This window comes from Salarias fasciatus (assembly GCF_902148845.1).
Source record: "Salarias fasciatus chromosome 7 unlocalized genomic scaffold, fSalaFa1.1 super_scaffold_4, whole genome shotgun sequence".
Taxonomy (NCBI): Eukaryota; Metazoa; Chordata; class Actinopteri; order Blenniiformes; family Blenniidae; genus Salarias; species Salarias fasciatus.
Window position 1 is genome coordinate 6,883,235 of NW_021941229.1, and position 17,914 is coordinate 6,901,148.

Genomic DNA, 17,914 nt, shown 5'->3' on the forward strand with positions numbered 1-17,914 from the left:
CCCTATTTGAATGTGCCTCTCTACTGTCTAATGTTTCTACTATAAGAGACCGCTGAGTCTATTTTTTTTTCTAATAGTGAATTCCAAAAGATATAGATAGCTGTGTCTATATCTATCTGAATAGATTGTGTAATTTCAGACCAGCTGTGTTCATTTTATATTCAAGCTGTATCAAAGATGGTTCAGATTCAGCCCGTGACTTTTTATCTGAATTTTCAGCACCATGGACAGCGGACGCTCTGAGTGACACCTGTCAGGCTGCAGGTGTGTGTGTGTGTGTGTGTGTGTGTGTGTGTGTGTGTGTGTGTGTGTGTGTGTGTGTGTGTGTGTGTGTGTGTGTGCGTGTGCGTATGTGTATTTGTTCTTCAGAACAAGGTTGTGAACTGGTCTGTGACTTTATTCTGCTTTCTGAGGCATATAGGTTTGCTTGGCTCAATAAAAGTGAGCATTAGTGTGTTGTTTGATGGTAGGATGAGGTATTGTTTGAATTATAAAATTACTATCATAAGGACCCACGCTCCGCCTCTGCTTTTCACGTTCTTCAGCAGCAACTGTACGCCTCCGGAGTGATGTTGTTATTGTCGTTTGTCTTTTTAAAGCCACGTCCGCAGGAGTTTCAGACTTTCTCTTCAGATGCGAAGCGGAAGACAAGTGGTCCTTTATTGTTGAATTTCTTGTGTGATCTAAGATTTTGTTGCAATTTCTGCAGGATAGCTTTCCTCTATCCTCATGTAGCTCGACTTCATATTGTTTTGCTCTTTCAGCTGCGGTAATATTCGAAAGCTTACGTTTACTAGGGGGATTGACGGAGGAATCGGTCCATAACTGAATACTTGCTTTTTCCAGGCACGCCGAATCAATCAAAGTCGCAGGGTTAGCATGCAGGATCACCAACTCTTCCATCCCACTTGAATTCACTGTCTTCTTTTTCTTATTTATCCAGCGAAGCATTACTGCATGCGCGCGACATCTCGCGGCCGGGAGAAAAATCACATATAAAATGTGAGTTTTCTGCACCGGGCATTAAAATCTGTGGAAGGTCCGTGAATCCGCGGACAGATGTGATTTCCGTGAAAAATTCTGCGATCGCGGAATCGCGGATTCCTGGAGGGTCTAACAAGGGTTACTAAGATGAAGCTCTTCATCATGGCTTCCGGTTGAGTGAACACTGGCGCGCTCTTGCTGCCGGTGCTCACTGGTAAACTAAGTAAGATAAAACTGTGATTGCACACGTCGTGATTGACTTGTGGCTCCGGCTGTTACCTGTGGCCTTCCTGGGACCTGCGACCTGTGGCTTACCCCGAGGCAGGGTAGGCACTGCCTACCCTGGGCTGATAGGAAAAAATGAAATCATTCCATTTTAATAATTAGTTTTTCAAATTTTTTCAATTGCTTTATTATTATTATTATTATTTTATATATAATTTTTCAAATTTTAATTTCCGATATAGTACTATATATAGTACCTTTTGATTTGAAAGTGACAGCATTTAGTGCTTTTCACAGGAGGGAGAAGCTCTGTCAGCAGCAGGAAGTACAGACATACACACACACACACACACACACACACACACACACACACACACACACACACACACACACACAGGAGTGACAAAACTCAGATTTTAGTGAGAAAATTGTTTTTTCTATGATGATGACATGTGTGGTGACTCTCTGTTCTTCTGTTCTGCTGAGACTTTCCATACAGGAGAGGAGAGAGTGTTGTGACTGCGGGAGCAGTGGGCACATTCTTGGAGACGGCTGCTCCTGTGGTGTGGTCGCTGGGTGGCTGGCTGGGAGGAGGCTGTGGAGGCTGTGGGTTTGATTACGACGCAAGAACATCTACCGTGATAAAGGTGTACCGCAACGTGATGGAAAATATGAGGCAGCATGACCGCGACAAGGTCAGGCCATGAACACACACACTGGGGGGAAGAGAGATTAGACTTTAAAAGTTTTGAATTCCTTACTTTATTCGCTTTTGAATGAAATATGTGTTTTTGTTTGTTTTATAAGTCACTAGGAAGATATCAGTGGGTCGTCGGGCTGAACAGTCCTGATCAGACTGAACCAGAGGCAGCAGGAAGCCTCCAGTCGCAGTCGCTTAGTGCGCGTCATCGTCTAACTGTCCCTCCCCGTCCTGTGATTGCGTTCCGGACTTAGGGACAAATTCTCCTCTTGGTCGCCAGACTGCCCTGCAAATCAAAATGAAATGGGGACGCAGGCAGGATAGGAATTCCCATGCTATTTGATACCTTTACTTTTTCTCTTTCTATCCCCAATACTGACTGAAACAGCAGAATTTCCCCACCTCCCCTCCTGTTTCTGAAAAGGGCTCTAAATGTTAAAAGGGAGATTTGCATTTCCACCGTCTCCTGTACTTGCTCATGGTTACTCTCTGGAAAAATGCCTTGAGGTGTCTGTGTTGTTTTTGGCATTGTTAAAAAATGGATTGATTTAATGATTGATTTAATAAATAATAATAATACATTTTATTTCATAGCGCATTTCACAACACTCAAGGACACTTCACACAAGATTAAAATCACATTACAAATAAATAAAACAAGGAAAGGGACAACGTAGCACAGCGAAAAGAGAGAAGTCACGGGTGATAAGCAAACTGAAACAGGTGGGTTTTGAGTCTCCATTTGAATTGAGGTAGAGAGTCAATGTTGTGGATGTCTGGTGGGAGAGAGTTCCAGAGTTTGGAAGCAGAGCGGCTGAATGCTCTGCTCCCCATGGTGCTGAGGCGGGCGGAGGGCACAGAGAGGTGGAGAGAGGAGGAGAGAGGAGGAAGACCTGATGGAACGTGGGGGGCGGGGGGGCAAAATGAATGAGATCAGACAGATGGGGGGGCGGCGAGGTTGTGGATTGCTTTAAAACATCGGTTAAAGTAAAAAAAAAAAGAAAAAAAAAAGATTTGACTGAAAATTTTCGAAATATTTTTGAAGTGAAACTTTGCGCTTTCTTCTCAATTTAAATTTGAACAATGTTCTTTATAACAAACAGCATCGATATTAAAATTGACAAGTTGGCAAAAGCATCAAAAGCATACAAAGATTAAAAGTTTATTCAAAGGTTATTTTTGTTAAACTCAGAAACTTTGAAACTTGACAGGACATATTGTTAAGAACTTGTAGAAACAACATTTAGAAAAAAAAAGTTGATTTGATGTTTATTTCTCTTTAAGGAAGTCATTCTAATCTACTTGTTTTGCTTTTCAATACTGAAACTGAAGGTTTCAAGCATTGCCACTTTAGACCGACGCTTTGCTGGTGCAGTGAAAGTGGAGGTCTTTGCTGCAGCAGTAGTAGGGGAAGCGGAGGCCTTTGTTGGAGCAGTGGAGATGGAAGAGGAGGCCTTTGCTCGAGTGTTGGAGATGGAAGTGGAGGCTTTTCCTGGATCCCTGGAGCTGGAAGTGGAGGTCTTTGTTAGAGCAGTGGTTCTTCGAAGTGGAGGTCTTTGCAGGAGTAGTGAACCCCCTGGCTGGGGCAATCTTAGACACTTTTTTAACCTTTTTTACCCTAATGGCTGAGAGAACCTTCACAGCTTGCCTTATTTCAGCTCCTTGTCTTTATTTACTTTCTCCTGTCTCTTCTCCAAATGTGTTTTATACCTCGAGAAAGAAGTGAGACACATTTTTCTCATTGCAGCACTGATGTCAATATGAGGAGAGGTTTTTCCTGAGGCCTTTAAGTGGGACTTGATAATGGCTAAAGCCTCATAGGTCTCAACATTTAAGCTTGCCCTGTCCTTTTCCACTATATCATCCATGATGTTGAATGAACCTTCCACAAGAAAGGCCTGAAAAGACCGACAGAAGAGCTTTGACCACTTTTCCCAAAGTGGGAAATCTCACCTTCCCAGCCGGCATCTCTTGAGATAATACGGGGCTCCACCAGTCCACATCAGTCCGAGCAGTTTCCTCCTGAAAGTGCTGAGCCTTCTCTGAAAGATCAGGATCAATCTGGTATGCCTGTATCTCTTCCACAAGCTGCTCAAACTAAATGAGTACACCCCTTTAAAACGAACATTTAAAGTAAATATTTCAGTGAAAATTAAATTCTAAAAGGCTGACAAGGCTAAATTTACAACATCAGTTTAACTTACAACATCATTTTAGAGAACAGAGCAACATTGTAAAAGGGTGAACTTATTTATGATGAATGATGTAAAAACGAAAGAGAATCCTATATATTTCCGTTCATACTGCACCTCTGTAAAGATCAATCAGAGTGGTGAGCTTCTCGTGTTCCCAAAACAGGAGACTGATGCTGTCCTTTCTTCTCCTGTTTTCTGTGCTTCCCACACTTGCCGATTTGTGAATCTCCTGTTGAATTATCTGCATCCTGGCCATCTCATCTTGTGTCACATGCCGCTTTTGAATGACATGATTCAGGAGCCCTCTGGACATAAAATATTTTTTTATCAAAACAAAAAATGAGAAATCTATTTTAATATGTTCCCCAATTATAAACCATAAGGAACCACATGAAAGTGGCACCATAGCTCATTCATTCATTATCTACCGCTTCTCCCTTTCGGGGTTGCGGGTGGCTGGAGCCGATCCCAGCTGCTTGTGGGCAGGGTAGACCCTGGACAGGTCGCCAGTCTGTCGCAGGGTTGACATACATACAGACATACAACCATTCTGTTATATCCTCTAAAAAGATTCACTGTCCACACGGGAAATTGCGTTGCTTGTCTTTTAATAAGTCCAAAAAACAACATGCCTCGTAACTCGGAGATTCCATTCTCATGCTCTTCTTCTCTATACTGCACACTGCACTGAGCTTCTAACAATCACAATGCGCCCTCTGCTGGATTGACGGTGGTATTGTTTTGCAGGCGCTGCTGAACTACAAATAACAAACACTGCCGAACATAATGACATCAATGGATGTACACCGTAGCAACTGTAAATATGTAAATCTACCAAAACAGTTTAATGACTTATTACGATACTACATCCCCTTCCTCTTAAGCTAAGAACTCGTACTAGGCCTAAATGCACAATACACACTCTGTACAATACATGAAAGTCAACATAGAACAGTGAAACAATCAACATTGTTTTTTTTTTTTGTTTTTTTTTTTTTTTTTTTTGGTAGGAGAAGTGTCCCTACTATGAGATCAGAGTTCCTGGAAAATCTCACTCTATCTAACAAAGTCTTTCAGACGCAAAGGTGAACGTCTCTCCCTCTGGGAACGTCGCAGCACTGGTGAAGCAGGTGAGTCTGAGGAAGCCTCAACCTCAGGGGCAGGTGGCAGATCCTGTGTTTCACCGGACTGCGGTTGTGGTGTTGTGTCCATCCTTGAAGACAACCAACTCTCAGAGCCCGTCACCATGCCAGGCAGTGACTCCATCTCTTTGTCCGGTTCACTGGGCACAGTTTCCTTTAACCCTGCTCTCACCTGATCCACATGCCGTTTCAGGGTTTTTCCATTCCCGATGGTGACATTGTACGACACTGGACCAGAAGAGCTCTCGACGACTGCAGGTATCCACTTCGGACCGTAGGAGTAGTTCCGGATGAACACATTGTCCCCAGTCAGGAAACTTCTCAGTCGCTTCTTTGAGTCATGATTCTCTTTCTGCTTCAGCTGCTTTTGCTGCACTTTTGTTTTCACATCTGGCAGGAGCAGGTCAAAGACTGATCGAAGTCTCCGTGACATCATCAGCTCAGCAGGTGACAACCCAGTTGTTGCATGCGGCGTGATGCGATAACTGAACAGGAATCTTGACAGTCTGGTTTGCAGTGTGTCACCTTTTACTTTCTTCATCCCCTCCTTGAAAGTCTGGACTGCCCTCTCTGCGAGACCATTGGAGGATGGGTGAAAAGGCGCCGACTTCACGTGATCAATGCCATTTTGCTTCATGAATGTTGCAAACTCCGCACTTGTGAAACAAGTTCCATTGTCTGACACCAACATTTTCGGCAGACCGAACACACTGAAACTCTGTCGGAGCTTCTCAATGGTCACTTGTGATGTGGGTGACTTCACAGGGTAAATGTCCATCCACTTGGAATGAGCATCCACGATGAGTAGAAACATCTCACCTTGAAAAGGCCCCGCATAATCCACATGAATTCTTGACCACGGCGACTCCGGCCATTCCCATGGGTGTAATGGTGCAGTGGGTGGTGACTTGTGGTGTTTTTGACATTCCTCACATGACTGCACTTCTCTTTCAATGTCCTCGTCCATGCCTGGCCACCATAAATATGATCTCGCTAGACCTTTCATCTTTGACATGCCCATATGTGTCTGGTGGAGAAGCTTGAGCATTTTAACTCTGCCTTTGGTGGGGATAACAACTCTGGCTCCCCAGAGCACACAACCATCCCTCACACTCAGTTCAGTTTTCTTGTGCTGATATGACTTGAAGCGAGCATCCACTTGTGCAGGCCAGCCCTTTAAGGAGTACTCGTGAACTTGAGACAAGATGACATCTTTGGCTGTCCAGCGTTTGATCTGTGTGGTATCAACCAGAGTATCATCCAGCACATCCATCATCAAGACCTGTCCTGTCATCTCTTTTTCAGGAGCAATGTCTGGTAAGGGCAACCTGCTGAGTGCATCTGCATTTGCATGGTGTTTGCCTGGCTTGTACACAATATTGTACTCATAAGCACTCAATGTCACAGCCCATCTTTGCACTCTCGGCGAGCCCATCTGTGGAATAGGCTTCTTCACGTTGAAAAGAGAAATCAGTGGCTTATGATCAGTGTAAATGGTGAAAACTCGGCCATACAAGTAGTTGTGGAATTTCTTGATGCCGAACATTACAGCTAAGCCTTCCTTATCTAACTGAGAGTACCTCTTTTCAGCAGGTGCAAGCGTGCGTGACATGAAACTGAGGGGTCTTTCACTGCCGTCATCCATCTTGTGTGACAAAACAGCGCCCACCCCGTATGGTGATGCATCGCAGGACAGAATCAACTCTCGGTCAGCAGAGTAATGCACTAATACATCTGCGGAGTTCAACAAAGTTTTTGAGTTTTGGAACGCGTCCTCTTGTTCCTTTTTCCATGTCCAAGACACCTCTTTTCTCAACAGTTCATGCAGGGGTGCCAAAAGGGTTGCCAGATTGGGAAGAAACTTGTTGTAATAGTTAAGCAAACCCAAGTAAGCTTTGAGCTCAGTGACGTTTGTGGGAGTGGGAGCCTCCATGATGGCTTTGACTTTCTTCTCCACAGGGTGGAGCCCCTGTGCATCCACTCTGTGTCCCAAGTATTCCACTTCTTTTTGCATGAAGGTGCACTTACTTCTTTTCAGTCGCAACCCCACCCCTTTCAGTCTCATTAATACTTCGTTCAGGTTTTTTAAGTGGTCTGCTTCATCCACTCCAGTTACCAAAATATCATCCAAATATACAGCCACCATAGGTATTCCTTTCAGAAGACCTTCCATGGTTCTCTGAAATATGGCAGGTGCTGACGCAACGCCAAAAGGCAGTCTGTTGTATGTGAAGAGTCCCCTGTGAGTGTTCACTGTCACATACCTTTTCGATTCATCATCCAGGAGTATTTGCTGGTATGCGTGACTCATATCCAATTTGGAGAACTGCTTCCCTCCTGAAAGCGCTGTAAACAGGTCCTCCACCCTGGGTATTGGATACTGCTCCAGGGATGCCACTGTGTTGACTGTAAGCTTGTAATCTCCACAAAGTCTCACAGTCCCATTCGGTTTCAGAATCGGCACAACTGGCGCTGCCCATTCAGCATATTTCACGGGCGAGATGACGCCCTCTTTTAGCAGTCGGTCTATCTCCTCATCTACTTTTGCTCGGATGGCGAAGGGAACAGACCGTGGGCGGAAGAAACGAGGGGTGGCGTCCTTTTTCACATGAATGGTAGCTTCCATGCCCTTAAGAGTGCCCAACTCCTCTTTGAAAACCTCTTCGTGTTTGTCCATCACTAGCTGTAGTGTAGCTCCTGATGTTTTCATTTGGTGGATTTTTCTGGCTTCATGTCCATTTTCAATTTCTCTCCAGTCTAACTTTATCTCCTCCAGCCAACCTCGTCCGAGCAAGCTGGGGCCATCCCCTTCAACCACCACCAGGGGGAGCTTCTTTCTCTGCTGCTTGTAGTTGACTCTGACAAACGTTGCACCCACCACCTTGACAGGATCCCCTGTGTATGTTTCCAATTTTATTTGGATGGGCTTCAATGTTGGGAGCTGTGTGTGTTTCCATGTTTCCTTAAACGTGTCCTCATTCATGACTGTGAGGCAACATCCAGTGTCAATTTCAAATCTGACATTCTTCTGATTCAGCTCCACTTCGACTGTGTAGGGGTCTATTTTTCTTACGTGCATCGCACTCCGACGCCCTAACTTGTACACTTTACTCTGGTGCTCTTGTCTACACTTGATGCCGTTCAAAGTGAAGGAATCCTCTTCAGAGCTATCAGTGTTACTTTCCTTCTCAGCCTCATGCACGTTGTGAGAGCGGTAGTGTGAACTCTGCTTTGCATCCTTCTTTTCTTTTGGAAATCCCCTTTTCTTCTGGTTCAGTTTAGCTTTGCTTCTACAAGCTCTGGCTAAGTGTCCCACTTTACCACATGCATGACATTTTTCTTGTTTGTACTTACAATCTGCAGCGGTGTGCTTGGTTCCTTTGCACCGGTAACACTCTCTGTTTTCTCCTTTAAAGGGATGAGGCTCCTGTTGTCCTTTGGTCATGTTGAAACATTTTGCTGTGGTTCCTGTCTGCAAGTCCTGTGCGTTTTTATTTGCAGTTTCCAATGATACTGCCAGTGACAGTGCTTTATCAAAGGTGAGGTCCGCTTCTGACAAGAGACGTCTCTGGATTCTGTCATCGTTGATCCCGCAGACTATCCGGTCCCTCAACCTCTGCTGTAACGTGTTGCCATAGTTACAATCCTGTGCCAAACGACGTAGCTCGGCCACATACTCCATTACTGTTTCACTGGACTTCCGGTTTCGAGAGTCAAATTTGTATCTTTGTACGATTTCACTGGGCTTGGGATCATAGTGGTTTTTCATCAAGGCCACCAGCTCTTGAAAAGACTTGTCTTTTGGTTTCTCTGGGCTGAGGAGGTTGCGCATCAGACTGTAGGTCGTTGCTCCGACGACACTTATCAGTATTGCTTTTTGTCTGTCTGCATTGTCTATCTCATTGGCCGCAAAAAACTGCTCAAGTATCTCTGTATACTCATCCCACGTCTGATTCTTGGGATCAAACGCCGCTAGCGTGCCAATTGTAGCCATGCTTGCGCCTCAGTGTCCTCTCTCTCCCTCTTTCCCAGCCGTGCTTACCGCCGTGCCAGCTCTCCAACCTTTAGACGACTCCCGAGTCCCGCCGAGTCCTTCTTTCCCATCCGGAGGTGACGTCTTCCTCCCCCAGGCAGCCACAAAAATCCTCGTCGCCAAAAAGATGTTATATCCTCTAAAAAGATTCACTGTCCACACGGGAAATTGCGTTGCTTGTCTTTAAATAAGTCCAAAAAACAACATGCCTCGTAACTCGGAGATTCCATTCTCATGCTCTTCTTCTCTATACTGCACACTGCACTGAGCTTCTAACAATCACAATGCGCCCTCTGCTGGATTGACGGTGGTATTGTTTTGCAGGCGCTGCTGAACTACAAATAACAAACACTGCCGAACATAATGACATCAATGGATGTACACCGTAGCAACTGTAAATATGTAAATCTACCAAAACAGTTTAATGACTTATTACGATACTACACATTCGCTCACACATTCATACCTAGGGGCAATTTAGGGTGACAAAATAACCTGACATGCATGTTTTTGGACCGTGGGAGGAAGTCGGAGTACCCGGAGAGAACCCACACACACGGGGAGAACATGCAAACTCCACGCAGAAAGGCCTGAGCCCCGGCTGGTATTTGGACCCAGGACATTCTTGCTGTGAGGCACGAGCACTAACCACTGCGTCACTGTGTGGCCCTCACCATAGCTCATGTCATGTTTATTTAATATTAATGTCACACAGCCATATAAAAAGGAAATACCAAGAATGAGAAAATATTTACCTGTACTTGTTCTTGTCTACCGGAGACAAAATGCTGTAATAGTGTACAATCAGCGGATCGGAAAGCTGCTCCAGCCTGTTGCAGGCATCCAGCATCTGCAAAAATCTGGTGCTAATGGGACGGATGAGAGACTTTGGCTCCATGTGAAGCAGGGACTGAAGTTCTGAGAACAGTTCCTTCTGCTTTGGGAACTTTTCGATGTCACAGTAGACATGCCTACAAAAGTTCTCCACGTATCCCTCAAATGGAGTAAAAAGGGCCTTTGCGGCATTTGATGCCATATGAACGGCGCCACTGATGTTAAGGAGGGCAGTGTTCTCTTTTCTTATTAGTGTCTCCACTCCAGATTTTTTCCCTCTCATAACATTGCAGTTATCGAGAAGAACTGAAACTACCTGGTCCCACTTTATGGAGTAGGAGTCCAGGATGTCAGACACTGTATTTGCAAGTGTTTTGGAGTCTGCGATGTTAGCTTTTCGTGACGCAAGACGAAGTGTACTCACTTTGCCCCCCTCCTCATCAAAAAATCTGATGAGGACATTTAGAATGCGGTCCACATTTTCATTTGTTGCCTCATCTACGTTTATGGAGAAATGTACCCCCTGCAGTTTAGATGCAAGTTCAGCTTTGTAGCTTGCTGATAACCCAGAGGAACAAAAATATGATGCCTGAGTATTGGATATGGATAGTCTTGAAAGTGCATTTTTATCACCAGCGCATGCTTGGATTAGCTCTACCAACGGTTGTAACATGGTTAGGGAAAGGTCGTGCTCTGCTAAGAAAGCGCACACTCGGACTTTGAGGTCGCAGACAGGATCAGCCATTGATGCCGGTGCGTGTGTTGTTGTCGCCGAGGTCCCAGGTAGGCGTGAGGTGTGCTCAAAAGAACGAACTGCAGCCTTGTGTGTGGCTTCTGACTGGTGGCGGACCAGGACTTTTTTACCATTACTTCCAAACAGAATTTTTTTTTATGGCATATTATACACATGAACACACCTGGTTGTTTAATTTTTTTACACCACGATCAATAAGGCAAGCCATTTTCCTCTTTTTCGTTGAGCCATGCCCATCGCCATCTGTTTTTAACTCCTGTGTCGATATTTCCCAATGCTGTACCTTCCTCCACGAAAAGCACGTCCATAATTGCCGAGTCATTTAAGCTGAGCCGTTAGCTAAATTAGCTTGAAAAAGAACGTGTTTTCTTGTCAAATCTCTCCTCCCATCTACCAATCACGTGCGTTAGATTGACCTTGATACATCACTCTCAGAAATCTACGGAAGCCCAAAACGGACAAATGCTTCTGTAGAAATCACCTTTGATTAATAATAATATCATGATAATAATAATAATATAGACATTCATATTTCAGGACTGTGTCGTTATGAGTCTCGTGTGAATTCATATATAGAAAAATTGTTAGGAATAAGCGGCATAAAGGACACTGATAACACGCTGTTGTAGGCAAGTTACCTGATTTTAAGGGGACATAAAACGATGACAAGCATTATGTGTCAGTTACCTGTTCTTCTTGACATGATGTAACTTTAGCTAGGAGTCCGAGTTTTAAAGGTTTTTAAAGAATTGATGCAACTTTTGAACATGTTTACAAGATGTTTTCAAAGGAAATCCTGCTATTAACACCATCAATACCAGAAATGATTAAACACGTTCATCTTACAAAATAGACTGTAGCAGCTCACGGTCTCCCGACTGTTCCAGAACTGTGAGTCAGCAATGCAGAACACGTCGTTGAAAAAGGTTGAATAGAGTGAATTTTAATCCCAGAGAGTCAGAAACTGGCCGGACAAATAAGATCAAATGCAAAACAGCACCAGAGTGTTGAAAGTGAATGTGAAATGGTGAGATGAAGGATGGAAGGTTGGAATAAAATGTTCCCAAAAGTCTTCAAGTATTGCAGATAAAGTCAAAACGATGGGTTGAGTCGCCATTTTAATGTTTACTGTGTACTGTTCTTTGTCTGTGTGGGGTTTAATTCACCTCAGTTCCCATTACAAAAACAGTTAACATCTCCAGCTAGTAGCCCAACATGAAAACTGCATCATTTTCAGTGTTTCTGTCGTTTCCCAAAATATTGCAGCATAAATGTGAAACTTTTCTGAAACGAAAATGCTAAATTGATGCGCTTTCACTGGAAAGGCTTGCGTGTAAATTAGAAAAAGGGCTAAATTAAAAATGAGCAACATTACAGATAAGTGATGACATGAAGTTAATGTTCAGATAAAGTGTTCAAATAAATGCTGAATATTGAGTCAAACTCAAGTCAAACTTGTGTCAAAATTTGTGAAAGAAATTCACATGAAGCTGAAAATAAACTGGAAAAGATCCAATAAAAACTTGTTTGTGCAATTTCAAGCTCGTTTCCGGAGTTTTGAAAGAGAGAGGTTTTTTTAATCCAACGTCTCGGGGTTCCGCCCTCCCTCTGTGTTCATGAGCGACCAAGCCAAGCCCCTGTAATTGAGCACGCGCATTCTCTGTCAGGTGAAAATGAGAGCCTACGACTCCTACAGCATCCTCCATGTTTAGCTGTTTACGGTGGATGTTCAGCAGACCGTGGATATATCCGAGGTCAGCGCGGCGGCTGCTGCGTGGCTAACTCACCTCTGCCTGGGCGAGTGCGCATGCTCTCTGGCTGCGTGCACGTTGATTGACGGCAGAACAAGGTGGAAGCTTGAAATCTATTGGCTGACGCTGACCGGCGCTTTTTCGGATAACATGGGGGTCTATGAGACGAAGGCAGGGCTCATAAATACATTTTTATATTGTTTTATGCGAAAATTATATTATAGTATTGAACCAGACTGACACATTTAAGCTCTGTTAAAAAATGATACATGCATTGGAAACGAACGGAAACTCCGGACACGAGCTTTAAGGTGAAATATTGAACTTGCAAACAAAAAGTTGGAATGTCTTTGAAATGGAAAAAAATTACTAACAACGTGAATTTATGTATCAGTTTTTATTCACAAAAGGCAGATTACATAGACACAATCATAGTGCAGCTGTGACAGTAAAAAAACACAACCCCAATAGGATTGTGCCAGGAGAAGCAGCGTGCAAAGCAGCCAGAGACGACCAAAGCGGAACCTAGCAACCGTTACCATGGCGATGGAAGCACTCTCAGCTGACTTTGATGTGTTTGGCTTTCATGTTTACTGTTTATCCAGCTGTATAGGATTCTGATGTCACTCTTTTATCGAGTCACCGGAGAAGCAGCAGCGAGTCACCGGAGAAGCAGCAGCGAGACAGAGAGCAGAGAACAGTTAGAATCCGACAGAATCCAATCCAGAAAGTTTCATTTTGTTTGAGAAACACGTTTGAGATATGACACAATATCAGCATCCGAAAGGTAGGGGAAAATTTACCAAGAACCCTCGCGGGTTTGAAGGAATTCCTCCGGAACTTTTAAGCATGCGCGCTCATATCGACGAGCTTCTCGCGACACTGAAAGAGCGCGAAATGACGATTCTGCAGTTGAAGAATGAACTGAGGGAGAGCACGCAGAAATCTGTGGATGTTCCTGAAGTTCAGAGGAAACAGCAGGAGAGTCAACACAGCTCAGACAAGTCAGTGGAGGAAGACCACAGGTTGACTGTAGTGTTGCAGGAGCAGAAAGAAAAGACGGACAGGGCAGAGGCAGCCAGCCTCAGCCAGCAGCAGCACAGCAGAGACCTGCAAAGAGAGGTGACCGAACTGAAGGGGAGGATTAGAGACTCAGGCCATATTGTGTCCAGTTATATGGCAGAAAATGGGAGACTGGCAGAAAAACAGGGTCGTCGGGGTGGAGGAAGATTTACCAAAAACAGTCGCTGGTATAAAGGAAACCCTCCTGAGTTTTCAGACATGCGCGCTCATATCGACGAGCTTCTCGCGACACTGAAAGACCGTGAAATGACGATTCTGCAGTTGAAGAATGAACTGAGGGAGAGCACGCAGAAATCTGTGGATGTTCCTGAAGTTCAGACGGAACAGCAGGAGAGTCAACACAGCTCAGACAAGTCAGTGGAGGAAGACCACAGGTTGACTGTAGTGTTGCCAGAGCAGAAGGAGAAGACGGCCAGAGCAGAGGCAGAGAGCCTCAGCCAGCAGCAGCACAGCAGAGACCTGCAAAGAGAAGTGACAGAACTGAAGGAGAAGATTAGGGACTCGGACCATATCATGTCTAGTAATATGACAGAAAATGGGAGACTCTATGTAAAGGCAGAAAACCAGCGAGCTCGCGGTAGAGGAAGATTTTCAGAAAACCGTCTCTGGAATGAAGGAATTCCTCCTGAAATTTTAGACATGCGCGCTCATATCGATGAGCTTATCGCGACAGTGAATGACCGCGAAATGACGATTCTGCAGATGAAAACTGAACAGAGGGAGAGGACACAGAAATCCGTGGATGTTCCGGAAGTTCAGACCGAACAACCAGAGACACCAGACAAGTCAGTGGAGGAAGAACTCAACAGGATGGCTGCACTGTTGCAGGAGCAGAGGGAGAAGATGACCAGAGCTGAGGCAGACAGCCTCAGTCACCAGCAGCACATCACAGACCTGGAAAGAGAAGTGACCGAACTGAAGGGGAAGATTAGAGACTCAGACCATACTATGTCTAGTTATGTGACAGAAAATGGGAGACTCTATGAAATGCTCAAGAACACGTCTGCACTGCTGGTAGACAGAGGAGAGCTGGAGCTCCAAAAAGAGGAGGAGTGGACAATGAGGCTCGGAGCTCTTGAAGAGAAGCTGGAGCAGGAGGTGAAGGAGAGAAAGAGGATGGAGGAAGAGAAGAAGGCCTCGTTGGCTGATCAAATGTCCCTCCAGAACGAGAGGGACTCCCTCCAGGCTGAGAAGATCAGATTAGAGGAGGCCAACAGAGTTTTATTAGAGACGGTCCAGGCCAAGAAAAAGAAAAAAAGAGGCTTCTGGAGGCATTTTGGCAAAAACAAACACAGCAGAGAGAAGAAGGCAGAGCATGTGGAGAAAAAGAATGTTGCCTTCGAAGAGACAAAGGCTCTCTGTGGCAAAAGGACTGTATTAGTCCATGTGAAAAATACTGCTGGAATTGATGATTTGAAAACAGCTGAGAGCACCATCGCAGCTTCGGAGACTGTGGAGCTCAAAGAGAAGAAAGAACGAAAAGTATCGGAGGCGCTGGTGAAAACACAGGACGACCAGAGGGACCATGACAGCAGGCACAAGGGTTTCTGGCACAGATTGTTCCGTAGAAGGAAGACGTGTGACTTTGATCAATAAGAAGCTGCTGTGGGACCCGTCACTTCTATCGTCCAAAGCAGGAAGTTTGGGGGGGCTGGGGGTTGCGATACCCTGGCTGGAGAAGCAGAAAGAAAAGGAAAAAAAAGAGAGAAAACGGAAGAAAACAAGGAAAGAAAAAAAGAGAGAAAAAGAAAGACAATGAAAACATCATAGGAAGAAAGACAAAAAAAAGAGCAGCAGAAAAAAAAATAAACATTTAAACCCATTTTACACTGTCTGTGTTTCTGAATGTACTTAATTCAAGATTTTACTGTTTAAAAAAAAGTATAGTGTTTGAGGGGCGAGTCTCAGAATGTAGGATTTCTGGTTGAGGCGGAAGATTATGGTCAATGACTCCGGTCAGAGAGTCGGGAAACAGGACAGAGAGATCCGTTTGTCTTCTTCTTTATTCTTATTCTTTAGCAGCAACACTATGCGTATTTATGCATGCGTGTATGTGTGTATATATGTGTGTGTGTGTGTGGTCTGGAAAAACAAGGAATAATCACTGTGTCACAAAATGCTCTAAACAATAGTGAGTAGTGAATCAACTAACAGCTGAACATGGATAATACAAACCAATCACAGTCACAATTATAAATCAGTAAATCAGGATGCAATATTGATGTGCAATAAATCACAATAAGCATGTGAACTTGGCTGCAGAATCAACAAATTACAAGCAGGACTAACTTATATTCAAATAGGACTAATCAGCAAAGTGAAACACAACATATCTCCATGAAATAACAAAATACTTCAATAAACATAAAATATACTTCAGTGAGAAGTGGAAAATGACTTACATTTCGTCATGAACGCACACAAAAGGCAGGAAAACACACAAAACCTCCACACAGCTCCATAAAGTCCTCCTGCAGAATCGGCCTGCAGCTGTAGTGTGACTGGGCATGCCCAGACTAGTTCAGGCTGCATTTATCCAGTCACCAGCAGGCGGTGCTGTTGGATCTTTCGGGCTTTCTCACACAGCCGCCCCCAAATGTCTGTCTTGAGGACATTTGAACTCCAAGAGAAAGTCCCTCAGCTTGTGGTATCCTCCGAATCACTGATCTTGGGCAGCTGGATGAGTCGGGCAACAGGCCGCACGTAGATCTTGTCTTTAACCTGGACAGTGGCCGCTCTGATGTTCCCGTCTGCTCCAGGATGGATCTTGACAACATTGCCCACTGGCCATAGTGCTCGTGGGAGTTGTGGATCAACGATGAGGACCACCTTGCCCACGGTCAGCTTGTCTCCATCAGTCTGCCATTTCGATCTCCCCTGTAGGCTTGGCAGATCCCGTCGGATGAAAGTTGTCCAGAAGTTGTCTGCTAGCACCTGACTGTGTCTCCATCGTCGTGTCCCCAGAATGCTGCTGGAGTCATACAGCGCCTGTGGCAGGGAGGAATCACAACGTCCCATGAGTAGAACATGTGGTGTTATTGGGTCGGGATCGGCGGCGTCAGCGGAGACATATCCAAGTGGTTTAGCATTCAAAATCCCCTCCACTTCGACGAGAAGGGTGTAGAGGACTGGCTCTGGCACTGACTGCTCTCTAAGGGTGACTCTGAGAGCTGCCTTCACTGAGCGAACTTCTCGTTCCCAGGTTCCGCCGAAATGTGGAGCGCTTGGGGGATTGAACTGGAAAGAGATCTTCTGTCTTGCCAGCTGGTCTTGTAGCTCTGGTGCCATGGCACTGAAGGCTTCTCGTAGCTCCCGTTCTCCTCCAACAAAGTTGGTGCCGTTATCGCACAGGAGTTCAAATGGGGTGCCTCGCCTGGCAATGAATCGTCGTAGAGACAGCAGAAATGCATCTGCATCCAGGCTCTCCAGCAGGTCGAGGTGGACACATCTGGTGGTGAGGCACTTATATATGATCCCCCATCGCTTTTCAGTCCTACGGCCAATCTTCACGATAAACGGCCCAAAGCAATCCACTCCCGTAGAATAGAATGGTGGCTTGTAGATGCGCAGTCTGGAGGGTGGAAGGTCAGCCATCTTTGGGACGTCTGGTTTGGCCCGCCAGAGCTGACATTCCCTGCAGCCATGCTGGTGTTTCCGTATCGCTTCCCGGCCACGAAGAACCCAGTACTGGCGTCGCATCTCAGCTAACACCCGTTCAGATCCTGGATGGAGAAGCTTCTGATCAAATTCTTGAATCAACAGTTTGGTGATCTGGTGCGTTGGGTCCAGAATGATTGGATGGATCGCATCTGCTTCGAGATCCTCTGCACGTCGTAGTCTTCCTCCGACACGTAGGAGTTTTGTGGCTTCATCGTACTCGGGTGAGAGTGTCACCAGGCGACTGTCAGTTGGGATGGGTCGACCGGCCTTGAGAGCCTTCAACTCACCAGGAAAGGAATCTTGTTGAGCCTTAGCCAAGAGTAACTTCTCTGCTGAGATGTAAGTGGCTGCATCAGCTGTCTGCCTCTCGCTGGAGGTAGCCGCCCCATGGCGGGAAGTGACGGTAGCATGTACTAGATCCTTCCAGGTGCGGAACTGATTTGGATCAGGTAGGTCTGGATCATGCACCTCTGATGTAACACCAATGAGGATGGACTTTCTGAGTTCAACGGCCTCAGGCACTGCTTCTGTTACAGTTGGCATTGTCGGCCAC

The 17,914-nt window shown here is 45.2% G+C and overlaps 1 long non-coding RNA gene across 1 annotated transcript; it reads left to right on the plus strand.

Annotated features, from left to right (window-relative positions):
• Positions 1 to 5,236: 5,236 nt before the first annotated feature.
• Positions 5,237 to 5,847, plus strand: LOC115383036 (uncharacterized). The gene is made up of 3 exons (XR_003930622.1): positions 5,237 to 5,504; positions 5,608 to 5,693; positions 5,802 to 5,847. It is a non-coding gene; the product is annotated as an uncharacterized LOC115383036 (long non-coding RNA).
• The last annotated feature ends 12,067 nt before the right edge of the window (positions 5,848 to 17,914 follow it).